This window comes from Cryptomeria japonica, chromosome 6 (assembly GCF_030272615.1).
Source record: "Cryptomeria japonica chromosome 6, Sugi_1.0, whole genome shotgun sequence".
Classification (NCBI taxonomy): Eukaryota; Viridiplantae; Streptophyta; class Pinopsida; order Cupressales; family Cupressaceae; genus Cryptomeria; species Cryptomeria japonica.
In genome coordinates, this window is record NC_081410.1 from 325310936 (window position 1) to 325338005 (window position 27070).

Here is a 27070-nt window from a genome sequence, read left to right on the forward strand (position 1 = left end):
TTAATGTATTTATCTTCATTAGCTTCATCGACTGGTTCATCTAATGCTATAAAGAGATTAGTTTCTCTTTCATCCTCGTAACAGTCATTCTCTGAGGCACTTTCTTCATCTATGGCATCATCTTCAAAAGCATATAGATTGTTATGATTATGGTAGCTTCTTCTTTCTTGTCGGTAGGCTTTCTTCTTTTTTTTCATACTTGAAGGTCTTTTGGTGCTTTGTTTCTCCTCTCCATCATTCTCACCATAGGGACATTTTGAAGCAAAGTGTCCTATTTTACTACAGTTAATATATTTGAGAGGTAATTTTCATTTTTACTTATCGGATCCTCTTTTAAGCTTCCTTACAAATTTTTCTACCACTTTATCTGATTATTCACTAGATTCTCCATGAGTAATTTTATCCTTACCCTTTTTTATGGAGTTGAAAGCAGCCTCTTTCTTTTAAGTTCCTTCACTAGTTGTTCTCATCTCATAAGTGATTAGGGACCCAAATAACTCATCCACTAAAAAGGTTTTCAGATCCTTGGATTCTTCTATTACAAAAACCTTTTTATCTTACTTAGATGTGAGAGATATAAGTACCTTTTTGTCAATGACTTCATTAGCTATATCCTCTCCAATTCCTCTAATAGTGTTCACCGTTTCATCAATTCTTTGAAGATAATCAACAATCTTCTCTTCATCTTTCATCTTCAAGACTTCAAGATGACCTCTTAGTGTTTGTAGTTTAGTTTGCAGTTTAGCTTCCTTGACCTTGACATCTTAAAATAATCTCTTCAACTTATCCCAAGTTTCCTTGGTGGATGAGTAGTGCATAACCTTAAAAAACTCATTATCAGACAAACCACTGAGAATAGCATGCTTGGCCTTGGCATTGTTTTCATACTCCTTAGCATCCGGATCTGTAGGAGGAGCATTAGGGACAATATACCCATTCTTCGTAGACATCCAAACATCCAAACCTAGGGAGGACAGATAGGTTTCCATTCTTCTACTCTAGAAGGCATAGTTGGTACCATCAAACATGGGAGCTATGGAGGAGGAGGATTCATTCCTTTCAATTGTGTTCTTAAACCATAATCTACCCAAGCTAGAGAAAGTTTTGACCAACTGTGAACCTAAGGCTCTGATTCCAATTGTAGAACACAAGATATCACTAAGAGGGGGGGTGAATCAGTGATTTTAAACAATTTCGAACAATGTGTGCAACCGGTAGGATAATGAAAACACTAACAAGAAACCACACACAAGAGAAAGTCACATAAAATCAGATATAAGATGAAAATCCAATGTGGGAAAAAACTTAGTGAGAAACGCTTCTAGAGATCTACTGCTCCAATCCAGCCTCACAATGAAATAATAGGTTTACAAAGTTCAGGGCACCAACCCGTAGAAATTTATGGGTGCCTACCCAAAGGAGCACCAACCCCTATTATATTTTGAGCACCAACTCAAGGAGCACCAACCCCTACATTGAGCACCCACTGAGTGAAATATAATGAGATATAAAATCAATATAATGATAAACACCTGGTTGCAAATGAGTTTTGTAACACCTGGAAACTATTCACTTTGACGGTTGAACTCTTTTCTGTTACATGACTTCTCTTCTCTACTGATTCTCTATTCACTCTATCTTAATATTTTTAAATTAGTTTCTACCTTGGCAGATCTCATCTCACACTCTATCTTTTCTCCTTTACTCTTTGTTGCTATCTTACCGATTCAGACACTATCAGTTAGATGAACTGTTACACTCTGTAACTGTCTACTGGTTACCTTAAACCTTGTTAGTTAAACCTTCCTTACCTGTTCTTCAACTAAAGTCACTTCAAGATTTTTCTATCAACACTCAAACTGATCAACTATCACCTCACAAAAACACACTTTAGCATCAATCATCCATCATCCTCTCTCTTATTCATAGCTTAAGTTTTTGATCTACATATTTAAACACATGCTTTCCTGCCAAAACAAAAACTCAAACTTCACGCGCTTAGGGTTTTCTTCACCAACCACAATTTGTATCAAATCATATCTCATCTTCTTGAATCAACAACCTGTATCAGGTCAGCAAAAGGTCTCTATCCTTTTTTAATCTTCTTATAAATGTTTACTATATTTAGAAAACTGGCCCTTGTTCATCGGTCTTGATTTTGTCGATCACAATAAATGATCTAGCTATTTCCATCTCCAAATCAACAAGATGATCAGATGTCTTACTTCGATCATAATATCAAAGAATAAAATCTATGCTCTTCGATCTTCTTTAAGCCGCAATCCTCTATAAGCGATCCACGATTTTTGCAGTCGACATTTAATACCGACCTAGTTGGCAACTACCTCATCGACGCACCATTCACCTACCACTGCATGTTCACCACCTAGAGTCCACATGACATATCTGTCAGCATCCAACTCACTTGATTGTGTCGATTCAAACTTAGTCATTGACTAAATATGCTACCGATATACACTAATCAGTTAACCTTCATATCATTCATGTTTTTGTTCTGCTGGTTCGTACATGATATCATGGACCGCACTTATCGGATTTGCTTGCTTACCAGTTCATATACTTACTGACATCAACATGCCAACAATATCCAATGTCGGTAACAACATATTGCACATTGGTTGACATCCCATACCGGTTGACATCGACATGCCAACAATCTCCAATGTCGGTAACAACATCTTGCATACCGGTTGACATCGACATGCCAACAATCTCCAATGTCGGTAACAACATCTTGCATACCGGTTGACATACTTACTGGTTGACATCAATAACAATACAATGCCAACATTTGTCTGTCATTGCCCTCACTTCAGTAACAAACTTTAAATAACCAACATCTAATGTTATGATCATGTCCTGAAATAAATTGAAACTTTGGATTCTTGTATCCCTTTTCTCCTTCATGTGTGCTATAATCTTTGGCACCATTTGGCAGATGTCAATTTTCTAATCATTCAAATCCCTCATGTGCTTATCCTTATTAGCAATATGGGCCATAGTCCAGTGTTGAAATGTATGAAAAGAATCAATTTCGGCTCTTAGCTTTTGTTCTTCATTGGAAACATACCTAAGATCTTCAATGATTGCACTTATTATTTTCTCAATCTCATTTATTGCAGGACAAGCATCAAGATACCTTTGTGTGGCTTTACACAAAGTGCCCAAGATATGTTGGGTGTCACCTCTTTGATAAAGCTTCCAATTTAGGTTTGTTTTCCTATAAACACATCTATTATCTTCAATAAGGACTCAACCCTTGTAAACATAATCTAATCTCCCAATGAAAATGTTTACCCTATGTGCCAGTATCTACTCAGGAGTATTATACATTTTATGTGGTATTTTATGTAGGACTTCTTCACTTGATGCTTTCAAGTCCTGAATCTCCTTCTCATATCTTTTCTTTTCTTCACCCCATTCCTAGATATCTTTAGTATTGTCTATTGGCTTGGGGTGAGCATGCTTATGTAGAATGATGTCTTTACTCTGATTGTCTCATCAAATCCTTTTTCTTTATCCTTCCACATAGCATTTTCAATATACTATCTATTAATTTTTTCATTCATTTCCTTGTGTCCCTTTTCAAGATGAAGTATTTTCTATTGTGTGTGTGTCTCAATCCATATTTGGTAAACATGGCAAAGTGCATGGTCAAAATGGCTGCCTCTAATAGGGGGTATCTTTCATGTTTTTTAAAATAGTTGTTCTCTATGTCTCTTTTACTATACCTACTAGCTTTGGCTTGCTAGTGCTTTGAAAATTCACTTAGGAAGCTAGTATTTCAGTTTTAGGATTATACCCTATACAACTTACCCCTTCATCCGAATTAAACTCTGCCACCAATGAGGGGTCTACTTGTTGTCTCACTTGATCTAATTAAAACATTTGTTTTAAGGTCATTCTTGGAACAATCAACATATTACTCTTCATGACCACTTCCCTTGCTTCCGCTGGAGTGATATGTATATTATCAAAGTTTATTTATTTGAAGGTTTGAGCAATAACCTCCTCATGCTTGGATTCATCCACAAGCATGAGGTTCATTTATTTTATTTCCTCCAAATCTTTCATTTTTATTTTCATCCAAAAATATTGGAACTTAGGAGAATGGATAAATTCATCATCCTCTAATAACCTCATAGATATCACTATCCTTTCATCTGTAGCATTCACAGACTCTTCCCCTTCTTCCATTTGAGCTTCATAGCCATGGGTTTCCTATTCTTATCTTGGTGGATCTATTTGTGATTGATCTGCCCCTTCATCACCCTTTAAGGCCCTTAATGTACTCATGGACTCATCAGTGTCTCCTTCTCCCTCTGACTTCATAAGACACAAGGGGATCAAGGTCATGTATCTTTTGTTTCTTGGATGGGGGGGAGTAGGATAATTCTCCTACATAGATTCATCATTAGATACATCATGAATAATAATGCCATGGGGTTTCTTTGGTGAAACTGTGGCCTTCTTTGGTGGGGATCCATCACCTATTGATTTTTCATAAATTCTTTCAAATTTATCTAAACACAAATCAATTCTTGTCAACTCATCGGTTTCTTCATTGAAAAATCTAGGGAAATTAGGGTCCCTTTTCTTCTTGTCCTCTTCTAATCTCATCAGAACATGCCACTTTTTCCTTCTCTGCACAATAGCTTGAAATGATATATAATTTACAATCAAATCCTCTTGTATTAGGACCTCATGTGAAACTATTTTAACAATAGAACCAATATGACATTAAGGATCACACACTCTTTCCTTGCCATATTTCAAAGAGTACTTTATTTTCAGATAACCCTACAATCTTTGAAACATATTTGACCTGATATAAAAACTTGCACATGTGGTAACATGGGGAAAGTCTACTCATTTTTTTATCACTTCCTTCTCGAGCCATGGAATTTTCCACATAAATTCCAAAAATGCAAGTCTGTTTGATACAAATAAGGGTGACAAGTAAGGGGTATAAGGGCACCCATACACTCTAATAATGGTATGCTCTCCCATGTAGAACTAATCAGAAATTTTTTGAGTATGACCCTTTTTAGGATCATAAGAAAGTGGTCTCAACACCCTTCTCAAGTCTAGTGAAAATATTTCAACCTAATGATTGAGGGCACCAAAAATCACAATAACAAATGAATCATGAAAAAATTTATAGTCACAATCCTTACATCTTTTGTCCCATAAATAACACCACAATTGTATTGGTAGCCTGTTTCCCTGGTCATCCACCATTCCTAGTTTTATTCGTCGGCTAAAAGCTTGTCTATTCTGAAACAAAATCAAATAACATAACAGGGAATAATGGCAAAAGTCACAACTCTTCTTCTCCTTCCACACCACAAGCTAACCATGAATTTTCTTCTCTAATTCCAATGCAAAGTCAAATTCAAGGTTCACTTTGAAATTTTGTATTCTCATGGCCATGTACATTAGTGATACTAGCATTTTTGCCTTGGCATCCTCTCCCAACACTTGACACAAAGCAAAGTATGTTTTTTGGAAGTACAAAAGAAAATACTCCATAGGAAAGGGTTCATTGCCTGAGATCACCACAAGTTTTTTGTTCATGCCCCTCATTTGATAATGTGGAAGCTCATCCTTCCTAAAGGTTTTCCTTAACCTAGTATAATCAATATTGAACTTCTCCAAGTCAACTTTAGTGAGAACTTGTTTGTTTAGCATAAAACAATCAATAATGGCTGATTTTATGACCACTAGCAAGGGATTGCCACTAGACATCCTGACAATTCAAGTTACAGGGTGATAATTTTTGGCTAATACTTGAATCAATTCAACATCTATGAAGAGATTAGGCACTACTAACTTGACAACATCTAGGGTCCAGGGATTTGATGCAAGGACATTCCTATTTTTGTCTTTATAAAAGTACCAGAATAAATCTCTCCTTACTATGGGAATTGTGGCATCCCGACAACCTTCAAACTTTTATTTGAACATATTCTTAACCCCTGTGTCTACTAAACCAAGTAACACATCTAGAAGTGATTTTTGCATTGGCCTTTTAGTTGGGTTTGATGTCCTAAGTTTCCTTTTGGAGCTTTCACCTCCTTTTGAACTTTCAAATTCTTTGGATTCTTCCTTCTTCCTTGGCATCTTATATTTATACTTCCTACTTGGATTTCAACTAAATTTTATGAATTTTTCAAGTCAAGGAATAATGGAGCACTTGTAAGTTTTCACAAGTGATTATGGCCCATTCCTCTTCATCACAAATCTCTTTGTGCAATTCTTTAGCTTGAAATGATTTTTTAAATAAAATTTGACTATTAATGGTGGTTTTTGAGGGTCTTTTCTACATTTATTTCATGCATGCCATTAACAGCTCCACCACCCTTTCAAAATTTTGATTTATGACAAGTTGATGTCACTTTCAACTTGTCTCGGCTTGCCCTTTTTGCAGTATCACAAACCTTCCTTATTAGATTTATTTTATCTTTGTGAAATAGCAATAGTAGTTATCACTATGTCGTAACACTTGTCTCCTTTTTATTTTATCTTCTTGCGATATGGCGTCATGTAATTTAACTGTTACTGCTATATCACAACTTCATCTTTTATTAATTGTGTCCACCTTGAGATTTGGCAATATTTTATTAAGTTGTCGCCATATCGCAACATCATAATCCCTTTATTGAGCCTTTCTAGCGATAATGCAATAATACTTTGATTTATTTTATTATCGCTATATTGCAGTGTCCTTTTTTTAATATTAGTCCTTCCTTGTGATATGGCAATGATACTATGGGCTTGGCTCCTTTCATCATTGTTTTGCAGGTAGCTCCATATAATAGGAAATAAGTTTTATGAAACAGTGATATTTTGATAGACTTTATTTTCTTTACCGTTGTTTTGCAAGACACTTAGTATAGTATAATATATGTTTTGTGAAGTGGCGACACCTTTGTTTATTCATCTCTATTTCACAATATGCTAGGGATAATAGAATAGAGGTTTTGTGAAATAGCAATATCCTTGCACACTTTATTTCCTTGGTTGCTATTTCGCTTGACAAAATAGAATATTGACCCTATGAAATAATATTTTTAATGATATCACTTTATGTTGGTCAATTAAGGTTATGGATGGGGTGTGTTGGGAAATAATAGAAGATATGAAATTATTTACTGACAAATAGGGTTTTCAACAAAGGCATGATCTTTTAGGGTCTATTAATGGCTCAAATATTTGATTTGTTATCAGGGCCTTAGTATTGATCTTTGGATTTTTTAGGCTAGAAAACATATTGAATTATGAAAAATAGACAACTCAACTTGTGAACACACATAACTCAAGTTTACTTGATTTAGTTATTCTTATGGACAACTGTGGGAAAATAATCATGATTATATAAGAAACTCAAAAAAAAATTATAGGGTCCAATAGTGGCTCTAGTTGGGGATGAATGGTTGTTACAGTCTTTCCAAGAATCAAGGATATCTCTGGGGTAAAAATCAAAACTAAAAGGGAAAGGAAAAGGGAAAGAAAACCTAAACTACTATGCATGGAACAAATTTGCCTTTTAGTAAAAGAAGTGTTTCAAGAACTATCCATGCACTAGCAATTCTTGATTTTCACTAGGCATATTCTACAAGTAATAAGAATCTTCTCCACATTTTCCTATGATGACAAATGTGTTGGATATTATTGCTTCTAGGATATGTTGTTGTCATTGATGTCAACATATTCCTATGTTTTGGTGTTGATGAGAGCTCTTTGGTGATCTGGTGATTGGATTGAGTTGATTTGGTTCATTTGAGGATTTTTGGTTCTATAATGAAGTATTTCCAGTATCTTTACTTAATTCCTTATTGGTTCCAGTGATACGGAAGTTTACTTGATCATATTATTTGATCCATTTTGTAGCTTAGCTTTTTTGTTTAGTGGTTGGTAGAGTTTGGTTTTTCTCTAGTGAGCTCCGATATGATCATATTTCTGGTTGCAGTTTTGGGAGAATGTTTTGGATGTTCATGTGTATCTTCAATTCAGATAGTTCATGATTTGGTTCTTTTCAAGCTATCTTTCTAGTCTAAATTGTTGTTGTTGACTGTTCCTATGAGTTAGTGTGTTGATCGATGAAGATTTGAATAAGTGGTGTTGGTGCAGCTATTGTGGATGGTTCTAACGTGCTTGTTGGTGTTTCTTGACCGTGTCCTATTTGTCTTAATGGTCCATATTGATTCTTGTGTGAGTTATTGGTTATTTTGCTAAACTGGTGATATTCTTCGTGCTATGCGGTATTCTTAGTGGTGTAATGTGTTGCAGTTGATCTGGGTGAGATTTCTGGTGGTGATGAATATTTGAAGATTTGATTTAGGTCTATGTTATGTTGTGTATATCATTATATTGGTCTGGTGGTTGATCTATGTATTGTGTGATGTAATTTTGTAATTGTGAGTTAAGGGTTTAGTCGACCTTTTAGTCAAGGTTGATGAGTTGTATAAATAGGTAGCATAGTCATGTAATTTGGGTATCGGTGTTGTGTTTGCATTATTAGAGAGTGGTGTATGAGGTAAATAAGAGAGCTTATATTTTTGTGTGGTGTATTGAGTAAATATTTTTGTAGGGCAGACAAATGTGCTTAACTGGAACTCTCATCAAGCATAAGTAGAGGCTATATTTACAATTCATATAATCTAGATTTAAGTCCAAATCTTATTATAAGGTATGAACCTTCCCTGAGGGTTGGAGCCTTTTGGGTCATCTTATTTTGAGTAGTGAGATCTAGGAAGTGTGTCTAAATGCATGTGCATTCCCTATTGTAATATTTTCACATAATACTACAGAGTATCATCTTATTATGGGTAGGTTCCCACCGTGGTTTTTCCCTTGACTAGGTTTTCCACGTCAAAATCTTGATGTTATGTGTTGTGGTTTCATTGTTCATATCTTTATTTTTGTTTGTTTTGTTAAGATTTGAGATTGTGCTTAAATTATTTGAATCCAATGAAAACTGATTCACACCCCCCCTCTCAGTTTTCCTTCTTGGCTGCTGCTAACAAAATGGTTGTATCCACAAGGCTTCAAATTTTCCATCCTTCCCTTTATCTTGAATCTTGATATTCCACATAAGAATCATGTCATAAACTTTAAATTTCCTCTCCTCAGTCCTCTTATCATGCAACTACTAAGCTTTTTGTATTTTGATGTTCTGATTTTGAGCCTATGCTTTGATTTCATCCAGTTATTCAAGTTGCTCCATCCTTTCCTCCATGGGCTAAGGTACATTTATATCCTCCTGCAAAATGAATTTGTAAATTGGCAATATGTTGTGTGCAGGCATTCTTGCATGTGCTCCATACACTAATTCAAAGGGAGATTTACCAATTATTTTTTCATTGTTATCCTATCTTCCCAAATAACCAATCTCAATTTAGAATCCCAATCCTTCTTATTATTTTCATGCATCCTCTTGATTATTTTTAATATTCTTTTATTGCTCTTCCATTGCCTTGAGGGTGGTAAGGTAACGAATATGGAATTGCTATGCCATATGATTCACAAAACTCCTTAAATTCCTCAAACTTGAAGCAAATCCCATCATCCATGAAAATCTTCACAAGAACTCCAAAACATGTTATAGTATGGTCTGAGAAAGTTTATGACTACTTTTCCAGTAGCTTACTTCGTTGTAATTGCTTCCACCCACTTGGTGAAGTAATGAGTAGCTACTAGAATCCCTCTATGTCCCCCACTATACTTGTCTACTATTTCTCCTATGAAATCAATTCCCCATTGGTGAAATGGTGCCTCTACTTGCATAGATCTTAAAGGCAATGCTCCCTGGTATTTTATCTTTCTAGAAAAATTTTGGTAGGATTCACACTTTCTCACATATTGATAAGAATCTTTATACACTGATGGCCAATAATATCCAACCCTTAATATTTTGTGGGTTGTAGTCTTAGCTGAGATATGTCATCCACAAACTCCCTCATGCATTTCCCTCAAAATCACACCAGCTTGTCCCTCATCCAAGCACAACAACAAGACACCATCTTTAATTTTTCCAAAATAAGTCACCTCTCAAAAGAACATATTTAGAAGCCTAAATTTTTAGAGTTCTTTTTTTATTATCATTCATATTATCTGGGCATTTTTGTGTTCTAAGAAAGTATACTATATCAGTATACCATAAAGTATGTTCAATGCTACACACTACACCATCTCCAATACTCGCACTATTCACTTGGACTGCTTTGACATTTGATTATGCCATCAAATTTTCTAGACCTTGCCCCTTCACTAATCTGGTGATTTGGATATAAATATTAAATTCTTGTATCCTATTTATCCATCTACATCTTCTACCTGTGACTTCTATTTGAGAAAACACATCCTTTACAGTTGCATTTTGTACATAAGAAATTACTTATTCTCCTACCAAATATGATCTGAAATTCTTCACTACCTTTACTAAGGCATAGGCTTTCTTCCCATTGATATCATATTTCAACTCAACTACCTACAATGACTTACTAAATAATGAGATTGGTTATTCATGTCCTTCATCATTTTTCTACAACATGACAACAATAATAGTATGAAAAGATACAAATGAAAAAAATTCAAAATCTTTGCTAAAGTCTAGTGACTTTAGCATAGGGGCCTCTTTAATAGCCCTTTTAATGGATGCAAAATAATCTATGGCTTTAGATGTCCAGTCAATCTTTGCTCCTTTCTTTGGCATTTTTGATATTGGCTTGATACTTTTTGCAAAAATTGAAGTGAATCTTCTAACGAAACTAATTTGGTCGAAGAAGGACTAAATAGACTATCACTTTGCAAATGGAAATATTGTCTATAGCCTCAACCCTTTTCAGGGTAAATCTTGACTCCTTCTTTAGACACTATATGACCCTACAATTTACCCTTAGTAACTACAAAGTAGCATTTCTTAGGGTTTAATGAGATACCTATTCCAATTCCTTAATAAATATTTTTCCTAAATGCATATAGTGATCTTCAACCCATTTTGAATATGCAGTCAAGTTGTCCTGATACACCACCATGGTGATATTTATCTAGTCAACAAAAGCCACATCCATCACCCTTTGAAATGTTGCACCAACATTGTTCAAACCAAAAGGCATTCTAACATAAACATATGTCCCCCATGGAGTAGTGAATGTTGTTTTATACTGCTCAGACTCCTTGACCTTAACTTGATTATAACCTAAAAATCCATCCATCATGGATAACAATTCACATCTAGTAACCTTTTGTAATAGAGCTTCCATATTTGGAAGAGGGTAGTTGTCTTTCAAAGATGATAAGTTCAAATTCTTGAAATCTACACATAATCTTATGTCTCCATTCTTTTTCCTTACAGGAACCAAATTTGATCCCCAAGATGAATGTTTGATTGGTTTAATTATGCCACCATCTATGACCTTTTGCAATTCTCCCTGCATTTTTGGACCCAATGTAGGGTTCATGGGTCTTTGCTTCTATCTACATGGCTTGGCATCAGGTTTTAGCGATGTTTTATGCTTAAACAAATCTTCTTTATATACTTTAAGGTCATCATATGACCAAGAAAACACATGCTTATATTTTCTTAATAAATCTATAATCATTTGTCTAAGTTTTGGGCTAATTTTCCTGCTAATGTGTACCTTTTTTGGAGCATTGTCTATCCCTAAATTTACCTCCTCCAAATCATCATTGTTAATAAGAGAAACCTTGGTATTCAACCTATCATTTCTATCAAATACCCTCTCTAAATCCACCAACCCGTTGGGTATTTTATTTGTCCTTAATTGCACAACTTCATTTCCAAAAATTGTTTCCTTATCATTCACCACTTGGAGCAGGGTATTGCAATATATTTCTTGGGACTCATATTGGTCCATATAATGAAATAAATTCAACAAATCGTCATCATCATTAAAAACCTGCCAATGATAAATGTATCTATAATTGAAAGCCTTCCTTTAATTTCTACCTCAGTTATGCTAGCAAGAGTTAAGTGATTTTGTCTCAAAGCAATGTTTCCCAAGAAATCTGCCATAATTTTTTTTATCTATCAACCTAGTTGATTGAGAAAGCATCTAACATTTTAACCAAATCCTGTATTGCATGCTTATATTGCTTTAGCCTCTTATTTTTAGATGAATATTTAGATCTAGCTTGTGACACGATCAATTTTGAATCCCCAAAAGCACTTAGCAATTTTATGCCATGTTTTATAGCTAAATTCAACCCCAACATTAGAGCTTCATATTTGGCTACTTTATTTGTGTATTCAAATGATAATAAAAAGGAGTATTTGAATTTTTAACCACTTGGAGCAATAAAAACCACACGTGATCTATTTCCTTCCTTTCTACAAGCTCCATCAAAATACATCTTCCACACACCTTCTTTATCCAACTATAATTCTCTATCCATCGGATGAGTATTTTCAAGTTGTGGCTATGAAGGCTTGATCCTAAAACTCCCTAAATCATCACAAAAAAAAATCATCTTATTAGGCTCAACATGTTCAACTCTAGGCTCCTTGTACAATTTGACATCCCTTCCATTCACTAGTATTTCTGCATATGATAGATCTAATTAGTCATTTCCTCCTACTGCAACTGTCCATTATCTAGATAAGAGCATGCCAAAGTATGGAGGAGTGTTAGCCACCGTAACATCAATTTTATATGAGGCTTTAGTGTATGAAGCTAATTTTCTTTACACATCCCACATTACTCCAATAACTAGGACAGACCAATTATCCATGGTATAACATTTTCCAAAGGTAGTATCCACCCATAGCCCTAACTCCTTCATTACTACAAATGCCATGATATTTATTGTTGCTCCTGAGTCTATCATGCAATTTCTAACTAGCTTATTATTTATGAGTAGAGTAGTATAGAAAGGATCTATTTGTGAAGGGTTACTTGTAAAATTTACTCCTAAATAAACCCTAGGGGTTTTCATCACCTCTCCTTCACTTATGTTCTTCCTTTATCTTTCCTACCTACCACCCACCTAATCCATAGGAGTTTTAGATTTGTGGGATGTACTTGAAATTAATTTGGCAACATTGTTTCTATATTCTTCAATTTTCATCATCTCCAAGACTAGGAATAACATTTTTATTTGTGGCAAATCCCTAGTTATGTCAAATAATGGCATGCTTATAGTTTGATCAAGTTTACTCATCTTAAGTTCAGCTAGCTTCTCTCTTTTCACACCTTGTTATTTCTGGTGGTAACTTTTTGACATATTATTTTTATTTATTACTGTTTCTTTTGGGAATATCTTTGGAGTGTATTTGGATGCAACTATTTACCTTTATTTTGTTTGGTGGCTACGAGATTTGGGCCAGTAATTTGTTTATCTTTTACAAACATCCCAGTTGGTGTACCTCGGTTGGGGTTAACATGTCTACTCTTGAGGTTATAATTTCTCCTGGCTTGGGCTACTTACCCATGTGGTCCAAATGACAACATATTAACCATGTGATCCCCTATCTCCTGCTCATAAGTTGTTTCATCCTCCATTGTTTGAGAAATTACACAAAAATCAAGTGCATGAGGCAAATTTCAAGCTATTCACCAAGGGGTGTCTTCTACCATATTTTCCTCAGGCTTCTTTAATGGGTTTGGAGTTTCTTTTCTAGTATTCTACTTATCTTCAATAGGATTACCATCTTTCCTTTTAGTCTTATAAGGCATGTCATGTAATCTAGGTCTTTCATTCCTATGAAAGTTTGGTTTGTCATATGATGTTTCTTTATCACCCCTTGACATCTTACTAGATAAATATTTTACTCCAATCCATACCTTTTCCAACTTATCTTCCTCTTTTATTTGTTTATTTTGATTACTCCTAGGGTTTTGCAATATTTTGACTCCATCTCTTTTTACCATTTTTCCTGAAGCCTTTCTAACATTTTCTATTTTTAAGGCCAACCTGCATGCCTCATTTAAATCATTTGGATTTTTCATTCTTAATTCATAACCCATTTTAGGGTCAAATGCATTCATATAGAATTATATACACTTGGGATCAGCAGGCTTTAAGTGTGATGGAATTTTGTTCATTGACTTCATAAATCTCAAATTAAACTCTAAAACTAATGCATTGAGATTTTTCTAAGTATTAATGATTTCATGCAAGGAAAATTTTGGGTCTGAATGATCACTGTATTGTTCCTTGAAAATCCTCCTAAACTCATTCCACAAGCTTATTCTTGCATCAGGAAAGTTCTTGAGATAATCTCTTGCATCTTCTATAAGGAATTGCATAAATAACTCATATACACATCTTCATACTGGACATCAAAGTTATCCATCACCATTTCAAATGCTTTGATACAATCTTCTTTTGAAATGGCTTGATTCCCTGAAAATTAAGGTATTACATTTCTCACTTCATTGTTGATTGGGTTTTAGTATCTAAGGATCCAAAAAAAATCCAATTCTTTGAATCTAGTTATATTCATGGGCCTTCTCACAAATAAATTTTGCCTTTGATTTGGCCGATATTGTGCCTGACAATTCTACACTTGTGGGCCTTGCTAAAATTATTGATATTGTTAATTTTGTTGACTAGCAAAATTTGGTACACCTTGCTGATATTGAAGAAAATCTTGTAAGTTATGGTTCATACCAGCATAGTTGTATTGAGGAATTTGATATCCATATGAATTGTAACCATAGTTAAGGTAACCCCCACCTCCTTGGGTTGCACTAATTTTGGGCAGGAGAGAAGTACTAGATGCTTGTGGAACACTTATTTGAGTAGTTCCTAATATTGAATTTGTTTGAACATTACAAGTAGGTGGGTTGGAAATGAATGTATTTATATGAGATGAAGGGTGAACAATCATGGTAGTTTGTATATTGGGCATAACACTTTTCATAGGCATGCTTTATTGTATTTGGGAAGAAGCTTGGGTATTAGTTATTTTTTGTGAGCAATATTATGGTGCATTATTTTGGGCTATATAGGCATTACTTGTTAGGTTCAACATTTCTTGAGCAAGGAGGTCTCTTTACTTTGTTATCTTCAAACATTCTACCTTATCTCTCATTTTATTTATGTGATTCTATAAATCTTATGTAGTTGACTCACTTTGTGCCCCTAGTAAAGTGACATTATGTACTTGGGTGAAGTACATCCTCTGAATGGGTGAAGAAGAAAACCCAAGAGGGGTATTGGGTGTTTGGTGACCACTTCCTAGACTTGATGGTTGGCTTGATGTACCAGCCCGAAATTGGTTGTATGTTGGTACTTCCCTAGCCAAAGTTACTTCTTCTTCAAAATTTCTTTGTAGTTCCCTTTCTACTACTATGAGGTTGCTATATTACATTTATGTGTTGTTATTTATTGTTGGGTTGTAATATTGATTTACTCTTTCCGCCAGGGATCTATCTAGATCCATAGGTGGAGCAGTGATATTACTAGTGGATGCAGGGTTGGATAGGGTTTTATTTGAACCATTATTACTCTAGTTCTTATTTTTATTTCTTACCTCTTTCTTAATGTTCAGAGGATAGATAGGATGTCCTTGCTTTAATGATCTCCTTCCAAATAGACAAAGTCTTTTAGATACTTTCAATTGTAAGAGTCACCACCATCTTTTGAAAGAAGAAAACAAAATTTTGGTCTTTCGACTTTATCCAGAGTTCCCTAGTAGAGTCGCCAATCTATTGGTTCCCAAATTAGTAGATTGCAAAAACCCTAAGAATGTGCCAAGTTCTATAATCAGGTTGTGCAATTGACTTGGCCAACGAATAAGAATCTCCTAAAAGAAGATGTCTTTTTCTCTTCAGGCTTTGCAAAACTTTGTCAAGTGTACCTTTGATAAATAAAGCAAATTTAACTTTATACTGAAATCCCAATTTTAAATCTACTTAGTATGGCACATACACTTGAAGTGAGCAGATATTTGATACCTTATTACTCCTACTCCTAATTACTCTTATAAAATAAATAAAGAAAATTAAATCTCCAATGAAAATTACTTTATAGAATTATGATCAAAGCTTTCTTTCAGGGCTACAGAGTCACATACATCCAGTCACTGATTCTAATTCGAGTTACTTGGAATTCAAATGTGTTTATGCTTTATATAAACATAAAAAAATGTAATATTATCTAGTTCTTCTTGTTAATCCAATTATTCTCTTCCAAATTGTCATAATCAATTAAATGGAATTTAATTATGCCTTACAGAAACCAATTAACCGAATCACATAGAACAAAAAAGTCTGCTTTGATAAATCAGAAATATCTTTGATATCCTGAATTAAACAAATAAGAAAGAAATAAATTGGAGACAACCATGTGATATTTTATCTTCCACCATCAACAAATAACTGAAAATGGGAAGTCTGAATTCTTGTATTAATAAACTACCATTGTAAGAAGGTATAAATGTTTTTTGCTATTTCTTCTATTTTCTATGTTATATATAATAATAGGTCCTAGTTTCTCCTTTATATAACAAAGTTGGGAGAAGCAACAAGCTTTATACCATTATATTGCAACCCTTCACAACTAATTATGCAAGTGCATAATTAAAAGAAAACTTGATTAAAACATTTGAAAGTTTTTTGACAAATTTTTTTAACAAGTATGAAATGGAACACAATAGTGAAATATGAGAATAGTCAGTGAATATGAATATCTTCTAACAATCTCCTTAGATAGGCCTAAAAATATTGACAAACAATTAAACTAACAACATATTGCATTTTGTCGAACCTAAGATAGGCCTAAGAGGGGAGGGGTGAATCAATCCAAATCTTAACAATAGATTAATTAAAAATAACATTAAACCATTCTACAATAATACTAAAAAACACATCAACCATCAACACATGAACACTAGATTTACTTGGAAAACCCAAACAGGGAAAAACCATGATGAGAATCAAACTCACAATATGAATAAAATGATTATAATGTTTTAGGCTTACTATCAAGGAGAGAAATTGTACCTAAAATACCTACAAGACTAAGGCTCCCTACCTTAGGGAAATATCTAAGGACTTTCACAATTGAAGTACACTACTTCAGGGCAAGATACAAGATGTTGTTGAAAGACCCACTATCAATTTGTAACAAAGGAAATATAAAAATTGAAATGAGAATATTTCATGATCATGAAATTATCCATAAAATTCTATATAAAGTGACCAATATCATGGAAAACATCTCTAGAAACTATCACTATCTTAGTACACTATCTCACAGAATGTGTCACCTTCAAATCTCTTCACAAAATGGCTTTCACATGTCTGCAACCTCAAATATTCTTGCATATTATTCATATTTTCTTCTCATCAACTCACACATAATACCATATATAACTCATCCAATCACACTCCTTAAATATAAGATAGATCATCAAAAACCTAATCAAGGATCGACAACAACCATAATAAATATTATTGCACAAAATAAGCCACCTAGATCAAAAATACTCAAGGCAATCCACTTCAAGAGAAATATGGGACCCAAATACATCACAACACATCCTTCAAAGATGAATCCAATGATCCATGCACACTAACAATCCTCCAAAGTCATCACCAAATCTAACATGTAGATAGGCAATAAAGAATGTCAATCAGTTATCCAAAAGACATCTTCTAATGCAAATTATACCACACAAATATTCACACACCAAAGTGAGACCCACAAAAAAATTCTACCTCATTCTCTAATACATATGTGTATTAAAAAGCATGATCCAAACAAGATAATTCAACTGGACACACTAAACCCAAACACAACTAAATATACAAAATACAAATCAACATAACTCTTTTGCGGAATAAGAAAACTACCAAAGAAACATACTAAAAGTACTACAAAAACCACATAATCATGTCCACTAAAATGTAACATAAACTTCAACATATTCAAAGGCCACTAAATACTTTCTAGTCCAATTTGAAAGACACCCTTACTATCAAAGAATAGTAATAACTAACTTCTAAAATTCATGAACCAAAAAACTAGTTAATGCAACATAATCTTTACCATCTAAAGGAATCCAAATGATTCTATCAATGAGATATTTTTTCTTGCATAGATTTAAAACTTTTTCCTGCATATTGCCACAACCAATACCAAAAAATCAAACTCAACTGCAATAACAAACATAAGACAAAATATGAATATATCCGGACCAAAATCCATCTGGACAACGAAGTTTGACATCAATGACAACCATACAAAATCATATTTCCAAAAATTTCTCCCTTTTTCATTAATGGAAATACTTGAACACATCATATTATCTTTTTTCTTATCAAAAAGATCTATCCCCCTTTGACGTCAAAGATAAAGGGCACAATACCATATATTGATTATCCAACACATACTTCATTTCTCCCACTAACAGTAGCAACAAAATAAATCCAAGCGATAAAAGATGAGCTTTGTGATGCAGGAGCATCCCCGCTTCATAGAAATCTTGCATCGACCAAAAACATTTTCTTTCTATTTTTCTTTTTGTTTGCAGTTTCAGCATTTCTTTCTATGTATCCTGATTTTGGCTCACTGGATCCTATAGAGTTGGATTCTACTTGAACACTTGATCATCTTTCTTATTTCCTGACCACATCACATTTGGATCATTTTCTAATGAGATATCGCTATCAGTTTCCTTGATAGTTTCATGTTACCGGTTGACAGTTTCTTGTTACTAGTTACCTGGAACTATTTTGGTGATCTACCAAAACCCCCTTTTGAATCTTGTGGAGCCTTGGGCATTGATTCCAATGTTCCTTATCATGTGGCTAACCTTTTGCCATGATCTACACTTCATCCTTTGGATTTTCTAGAGGAATCTCTTGGCGGAGCCTGACCTTGTTGGTTTTACATGTTAGGCCTTGTTCTTTGGGTTTTGATCTCTTTTTGGGCCAACCGGATCCCTTTGGATCATATATATAATTATAATTGTGCATTAGAATGTAACAATCAAAGAATCAGGTAGCTAGACTGAGCATAAAAAATAGATCTTAAGATTGAAGGTCTCGATTGTGACCTATTCTATACTTTGAGTATGTTTTAGCAAGCCTGTGAGTCGGTTTCTGTAACCCAGTTGTTATTAGTTGGTTGTAATTAGTTTTCATGAAATAAAACAATCCGTTATGCATTGTCTCCATCATATCTTTGTGTTTTCATTGTGTTTACTCTTGCTGACCGGTCCACATTGATCTCTTTGAGGTCCCTCCTAGCCGGTGACTATTGGACATTTTCATATTGACAAAATAGTAGCATTGGTGAGTGAACAATACTTTTGGCCTTAGATTCATAAGGATTTTAAGAAATATGTGCAAAGTTGTAGAGTTTTTCAAGTTACAAAGGGTAGTAGTTAGAATGTGGGATTGTATAAACCTTTGACAGTATCGGTAAGACCTTAGGAGGATATAAGCATGTATTCCATACTTGGATGGCCTAAAACACCGAGAGGGAATGATTATATATTTGTGATAGTGGATAGATTCTCAAAGATGGCTCATTTTATACCTTGTAAGAATAAATCAAATGCATTACATGTAGAAGACCTATTTTTCAAGGAAGTAGTGAGATTGCATGGATTACCTAAGAGCATAGTTTCAAACAGAGACACTAAGTGTGTTGGCTATTTTTGGAGAACACTTTGGAAGAAGATGAAGACAAATTTGAAGTTCATTTCTACTTTTCATCCATAGACTGATGGATGGACATAATTAGTTAACTGGAGCTTGGGAAATTTCTTGAGATGTTTAGTTGGAGATAAAACCTGAAGTTGGGATTTGATTATTGCATAAGCAAAGTCTACCTACAACAATTCAGTAAACAAGGGTACAAAAAGAACACCTTTTGAGATTGTTACCGGAGTGTATCCTAGAGGTATATTAGAATTAAGATATATTTGCAATGAAGATTAGAGAAGTTCAGAAGCAGAAGACTTTGCAGATCACATGGCAACCTTGCATATTCAGGTTAAGTAGCATTTGGAGGACATGAACAACAATTATAAGGAGAAGGAAAATGAGAAGAGGAGACATAAGCAATTTTAAGTTGGTGATAAAGTGATGGTATATCTGAGAAAATAAAGATTTCTGGTTGGAACTTATAACAAATTGCAGATGAAAAAGTTTGGACCCTGCATGATTTTGAGGAAGTTCAGTTCTGGGAATGCATATGAAGTGGAGTTATCGAATAGTCTGAGTATTTCACCTATGTTTAATATTGTAGATCTTCATGAGTATCATGAATCAAAATTCAGTGAGGAGAGTATTGCAAACTTGGAGAAACGGTTACCCCAGAAGGAACTAGATCGGATTGAAGACATTTTGGATAGTAGGATTGGGTGAAGTACCCGGAGTAGTCAGTATAAGAAGTATCTTGTGAAGTGGAAGGACAAACCAGTTGAAGATACATCTTGGATTCTCAAGCAGAGGTAGACTGCCTTGGTTTCCCTCTGACCTAGCAAAGTGAGAGACTCACTTTTTTAATAACCCCATTTGTTTGATGCAGGAGCATCCCTGGTTCATAGGAATATTGCATCAACCAAAAACATTTTCTTTCTATTTTTCTTTATATTTACAGTTTCAACATTTATTTCTCTATGTCTCAGTTTTGGTTTACCAGATCCTATGGAGTTGGATTCTACTTGAAGACTTGATCATCTTTCTTATTTCATGATCGCATCGCATTTAGATCATTTTTCAGCAAGATACCGCTATCGATTTACTTGACAGTTTCTTGTTACTGGTTGATAGTTTTTTCTTACCGGTTTCCTGGACCTATTTTGGTGATCTACCAGAACCCCCTTCCAAAGCTTGTGGACCCTTGGGCATTGATTCTGATGTTCCTTGGCGTGTGGTCGACCTTTTCCCATGATCTACACTTCATTCTTTGGATTTTTTGGAGGAATCTCTTGGCAGAGGCCGAACTTGTTGGTTTTACATGTTAGGTCTTGTTATTTAGGTTTTGATCCCTCTTTGGGTCAACCGGATCCCCTTGGATCATATATATAATTATAATTATGCACTAGAATGTAACAATCAAAGAATCGGGTAGCTAGACTGAGCATAGAAGATAGATCTTAAGATTGAAGGTCTCGGTTGTGACCTATTCTATACTTTGAGTATATTTTAGCAAGCCTGTGAACCTTTTTTGTAAGCTGGTTGTTACCGGTTGGTTGTAATCATCTTTCATGAAATAAAACAATCTATTCTGCATTGCCTCCATCATATCTTTGTGTTTCTATTATGTTTACTCTTGCTGACCGATCTGGATAGATCTCTTTGAGGTCCCTCCTAACTAGTGGCTGCTTCACTTTGAGTCCCCTTGGAAAGATACACTTCTACTATTGATGCAGAGCATCTATCACAGACCATAAAACCTTCATTCAACGGTATTATTGATGCAAAACTAATACAAGACCTTAAACTTGAATCAAGATGCATATAAAAAGATCAACCACTCTTCTCAAATCCAAACCAATTTTCAAGGTTATATTCCATCCCTACAGACCTTCATTCAATATTTCAGATCATAACATTCACTATAACATGAGAGAACAAATTCTTTATTGCCATGGAATACCCTAGTTCAGGGTTTCATCATTTAATTTCACCAAAATAATCACAAATTATTCAATTCTTAACCAAATTAAATCTGACAAAAGGAAATGGAAAGAGGATTTAGAGACCTTTCCAACACATATATCCTTTCTTGATTGTTATTCCTCATGTGACCACACCAAGTGTTGCAATTGGACTGTTGTTGCCTTCACCAATCTACTTTTCACCATGAACTATAGCATCAATAACTTTTTAAATATTGATCATAAAGAAAATCACTCTTGTCAGACTTTATATTACTGAGTTACAAAATTTCTCTAAAATTTATAGCCAGATCCAATGGTTAAATCAAAGTTTATGAGGATTTTTCCCAAAATAGGTAACCCTTGGTAGGGTTTTGATACTTTTTGTAAAAACAAACATAGCTTGCCAAATACTCCACAAAAATAAATAAGAAAGGATTCATATGAAATATATTTCATTAATCTATCATTAAATAACATATACATATAAAAACTACACCAAATGTGATCCTCCATGGATCTATGACAACCATAGATTCCTTAAAACCTTATGACAGTTTGAGCGTTTGATGGATACTCTTTGTCAAATCCCCTCCAAACTTCTCTACCCCATTTATTTTGACCAAACATGGTTTTATAAACAATTTCCAACTACTTCCTAACTACTCTAACCACCTCATGACCAATGGATTTCATTCTTACACTTTTGTTGCACTTCTTGGAAATGTTGCAACTTTGCAATTTTTATATTTTTTTGCATTTTTGATATAAATGACTCGAACCCTTACATGGACACTTTTAACACTTCAAGATGGACCAAATATGATATCTTTGGAAAAAATGGCTCATTTATCCTTACATATTATGATTCAATGGACTCAAATAACTTTAATACATTATGAATGACTCAAATACAATAAAATTGCTCATATTATGACTTTTGACCTCCTGGTATGCTTGTGTGTTTAGGTGCATCTGCACCAACTATGCATCTAGTTAGAGAAAGGAGGGGTAGTAACTCCTAGTTTTTGCCTAATATACTCAAAAGTATCCTTCAACAATGCCTTAGTGAAATTGTTGTAACCTATTCTTTTGAAGAAATATATTCCAATTTGAATTTTTTTTGTACAACCTTTTCCCTTAACAAATGATATTGGATTGAGATATGTTTATTTCTCGAATGCATTACTGGATTCCTTGAAATTTGTATAACATTGGTATTATCACACATAATGGGAATAGCTTCATCATATACCATTTCGATATCTTTAAGTCTATTTTATCCGCATAAGTTGAGTACAACAATATGTTGCTACAATGTATTTTGATTTGTAGTAGATAGAGATACTAAATCTTGCTTCTTACTTAACTAAGAAACCAACCCATCTCCCAAGAAAAAAGCACCACCGCTAGAATTTTTTCTATAATCAATACTTTAGGCCCAATCAACATCCATGTATGCTTTCAATATTAAATCTCCACTCTTCTTATACCAAAGACCAAAATTTGGAGTCCCTTTCAAGTACCTAAAAATCCTTTTCACTACTTTCTCATGTGAATATTTTGGATTAGCTTGAAATATTGCAACCAAATAGACAACCTACATGATATTCATTCTAGTGGCAATTAAATATAATATTCCCCCAATCATAGATTTGTACTTCTAATCAACTCCTAGAGATGTATCATCTTTGCTCAGTTTACAACCAACAACCAAAGGGGTTGCAAATGATTTAGAGTTCTCCATTTAAAACTGTTTAATATCTCATTGACATATTGAGTTTGAGAAATAAAGATTCCATATTCTAATGGCATAACTTGTAGACCAAGAAAGCATGACAAATCAGCAATGATTGACAATTCAAATTCCTTCTAAATCTCTTCTATAAACTCTTTACATAGACCATTACTTCCTTTAATATCATCAACATAGACAACAACAATCAATGGCTTGTTATCTTCAATCTTAAAGTAAAGATAGATATCTATCCAATCTAGCATACCAAGATCTAGGTGCTTGTTTGAGTCCATACAATGCTTTTTTCAATCTACAAACCATATCTAGTTCTTCTGACAATTTGAATCCATTTGATTATTCAATATATACCTCTTCCTCAAGTTTTTTGTTTAGAAAAGATGACTTAACATCCATCTGATATACCTTAAAGTTATTATAAGTAAAAAAAAAGAAACATTCTTATTGCTTCCATCCTAGCTACTAGAGCAAAAGTTTGCTCAAAATAGATAACTTCAACTTGTGAATAGCCTTTACATACCAATGTCTCTTTGTACTTTGTAACATGTCCTTGTTCATTTAGCTTGTTCTGGAATACCCACTTAGTTTCTATAACATTTTTGTCCACTAGTTTGGGTACCAATTCCCATGTCTAATTCCTCTATATCTGATTTAGTTATGGTTAGAGTCAAAAGTGATTGGGGAAATGTGAACTTGTGGCTTCTTCACTTCTTTAGTAGCAACCTCTGCCAGTTTGACTGCCTATTTAGATTGGGAACCTAGCTGAGTATCTATTTTGTAAATCAGATTCTGCACATATGCAAACATTTAATCAATTTTCTTCTCTCTCCTTTTTCTATTGAAACTTGTTTTCACTTCAAGATCCTTTTCTCCTGTTGTACCGAAGTGCTCTGTTTTGTCATCCAATGGGGCATCTAATAGCATCTTTGCATAAAGCTAAAAAATACTATCATCTACCTCATATGCAAGCTTGATGATCCAAATTTTCCTAGGTTCAACTGCTTCCATGAGTATTTCATCAGTTTTCACCATGAAATATATATTAGTGGAGTACTTCTCCACAATGTTCTTAGAGATTCTTTCCCTTTGCCTCATATTCTCCTGAAATATCTTGAAATAACTCCAAATCTTTTCATCCATGCCAGTAATAAGACCGGTGATAGCCATTTTGATTTGCATACCTACTGATATGTCATGAGCCCATTGCTTCTTTCCTAAACCGGGTAGCTCATTTAGGAAATAAAGCATTAAATAGACAATTAAGTTTCCATATCTGAATGTGCCTTTCTTGGTTCCTTTGATCTTTTTAAGGTTTAACATTAACTCACTCCTCATCCATTAACATAAGTCATACTTCCCATTATTTCTCAACATTTGGTATGTGGCATGAATACATGAACTTGCAACATAATTCAATTGGTTGGATTGAGTTACCTTATATCCTATGATCATGCTTGTAAATTTTATGTCTGAGTCGGTTATTGTGCTAATCCTCATTGATTTGTTATCTGGTGTGGAACCAGTGAGTTTTTTAACCTTTGTGTTGGAGATTTTCTTACCAGGTTCTTGTCCAACCCTAGGTAAGCCGGTGATAGCGTGTATAGCTTCCTTTATGATCATGTAGGGTCTGTCTAACCATATAAATTCATTATGAACCCTTCTCAGGATGTATCTGATAACTTCATCCTTGAATTCTGGTAAATACAGAATACCGGTTAACCCTAGATCCTCAATTGCCTTAAATTCTAGTTTGATCTTTTCGATGTCTCCCAATATCACTAATTGATACATGATTTTTATGTCTTCGGTACCCAAATCCTCAAGAGTGCAGTGGTTGTATGCCCTCACATCTTCAACATACATTACTCCTTCAGGAACCCTAGAAAATGCTCCCACAGAATCTTCCTTCTTCGTAATTTTGGGAACCTCCTTAAAGACTGGCCTTAAGCTATCCTTAACTTCAATGATTATCAGATTTGTAATAAAAGTAGGAGCAGAAGATCCAGATGCAATGTTGGAAAATACCTAAGTGAATGTTGGTGGATGATTTGAGTGCTTCAGATAACTGCTCAAAATCCTCTCTCAATGATTACTTGCTCTTAGTTCGCCTTTACTTCGCTCTGATTGCTTGAATGCTCAGTGAGTGAAAATGAATTCACTTAGGTTCTTTTATCAGCAAATAAAACCCTAATTTTCTATCATTAATGCTTCACCAACAACCCTACAGATGTCGGTTTCACAATTGAGTGTCGGGGTAACCTTCATCGATGATAAACATAGTGCTCCATATCATTTTGCAGATCTCTTTAGATCTCTTTTGGGGTAATATGAAATATTTAGCAGTGACTTTGCCAACCCCTAAGGCTTATGCCTTAGTTACCGATGGAATTTTCTGTCGGTGGAGGAATACTCTGTTCTATTGGTGGATTTGTCGGTATAGATCCATCTCCACTTTCTTCTTCAGATTTTCTAACCCATCTCTTGGTATGATCTTGCTGTATTTCATCTACCTTTTTCTTCCCTTTCTCATTGTCTTTATCATTATTAGCCGGTTGAATCTTGCTTATGCAATACTTAGCAATATGACCTATTTTGTTGCATGCATAACATGTAACATTATTCTTCTGAATCACCTTGACATATCTGGTATTATTATTATTTCTTGACCTACAATGATTAGCAAAATGTCCAAACTTTCCACATGTATGACATTTAACATTCATTCTACAGTCTTCTAATTTATGACCATATTTCTTGCAGTTTGTGCATTGACCGGGAAAATAATTGTAGTTTTGATTTTCCTTATTTCTACATTGTTTAGCCATATGCCCAAATTTATTGCAAATAAAGAATCTATCATTGAATTTATAATCATTAGATTGTCCTACCAGTTTCCTCTATTCTGATGAGTTCTGCATATCGGTTGTCTGATCTTCATTAGTAGTATCGAAGCTTTCACCTTGTACAAATCCAAGTCCTCTAGAATCATCAATCTGTCTTTGTCTTTTCAATAAACCATCCAATTGTGCAGCATTGATCCTAAAAATTCTTTTATATTCACTTGTAGTAGTCAGATCATCTCTAAGAGTAGTTATTTGCCTTTCAAGTTCTTGTTCATTGTTCTGGGAGTGTGCCAAATCAGTTCTCAATAGATTATTCTCATGAGTCAATCTTCCACATTCATCAAATTTGTTCTTCAAGGATAAAGTAAGACTATCTTCCTTCTTCTTTTTGTCCTCAATATCTTTTGATAACCTCATGGTCAGATCTTGCATTTCATTCTTCATGAGCATATTTGTTTGACTTAGTTTCTGACATTGTTCCTTAAGAGCATTCTTCTCCTCATCATCCAGTTGTTGAAAAAGTTCTTTCCTCTTGGCTTGAGTAGATGACAACCTTTCTTGCAGGATAAGAATGAATTAATTTGTAGAATCCAGTTCTTCTTGCAATTTCAAGTTCTTCATCCTTTCAGCATCATAATCCTCAAGAGCCATCTCAAGTTGCCTTTCCATAGCCATATTCAAAGATTTTGGTTTTAGGATCTCCCTCTAGCTTTTAAACTTCCTCTGAGGAACCAAGCTCTGATACCAATTGTTGGGATATGAGAACACTAAGAGGGGGGGGGTGTGTGAATCAATGTTCTACCAAAATCAACAATATTTAACTTTCTAAACCATGCATGTATGTACCGGTAAACAAATAAGCAT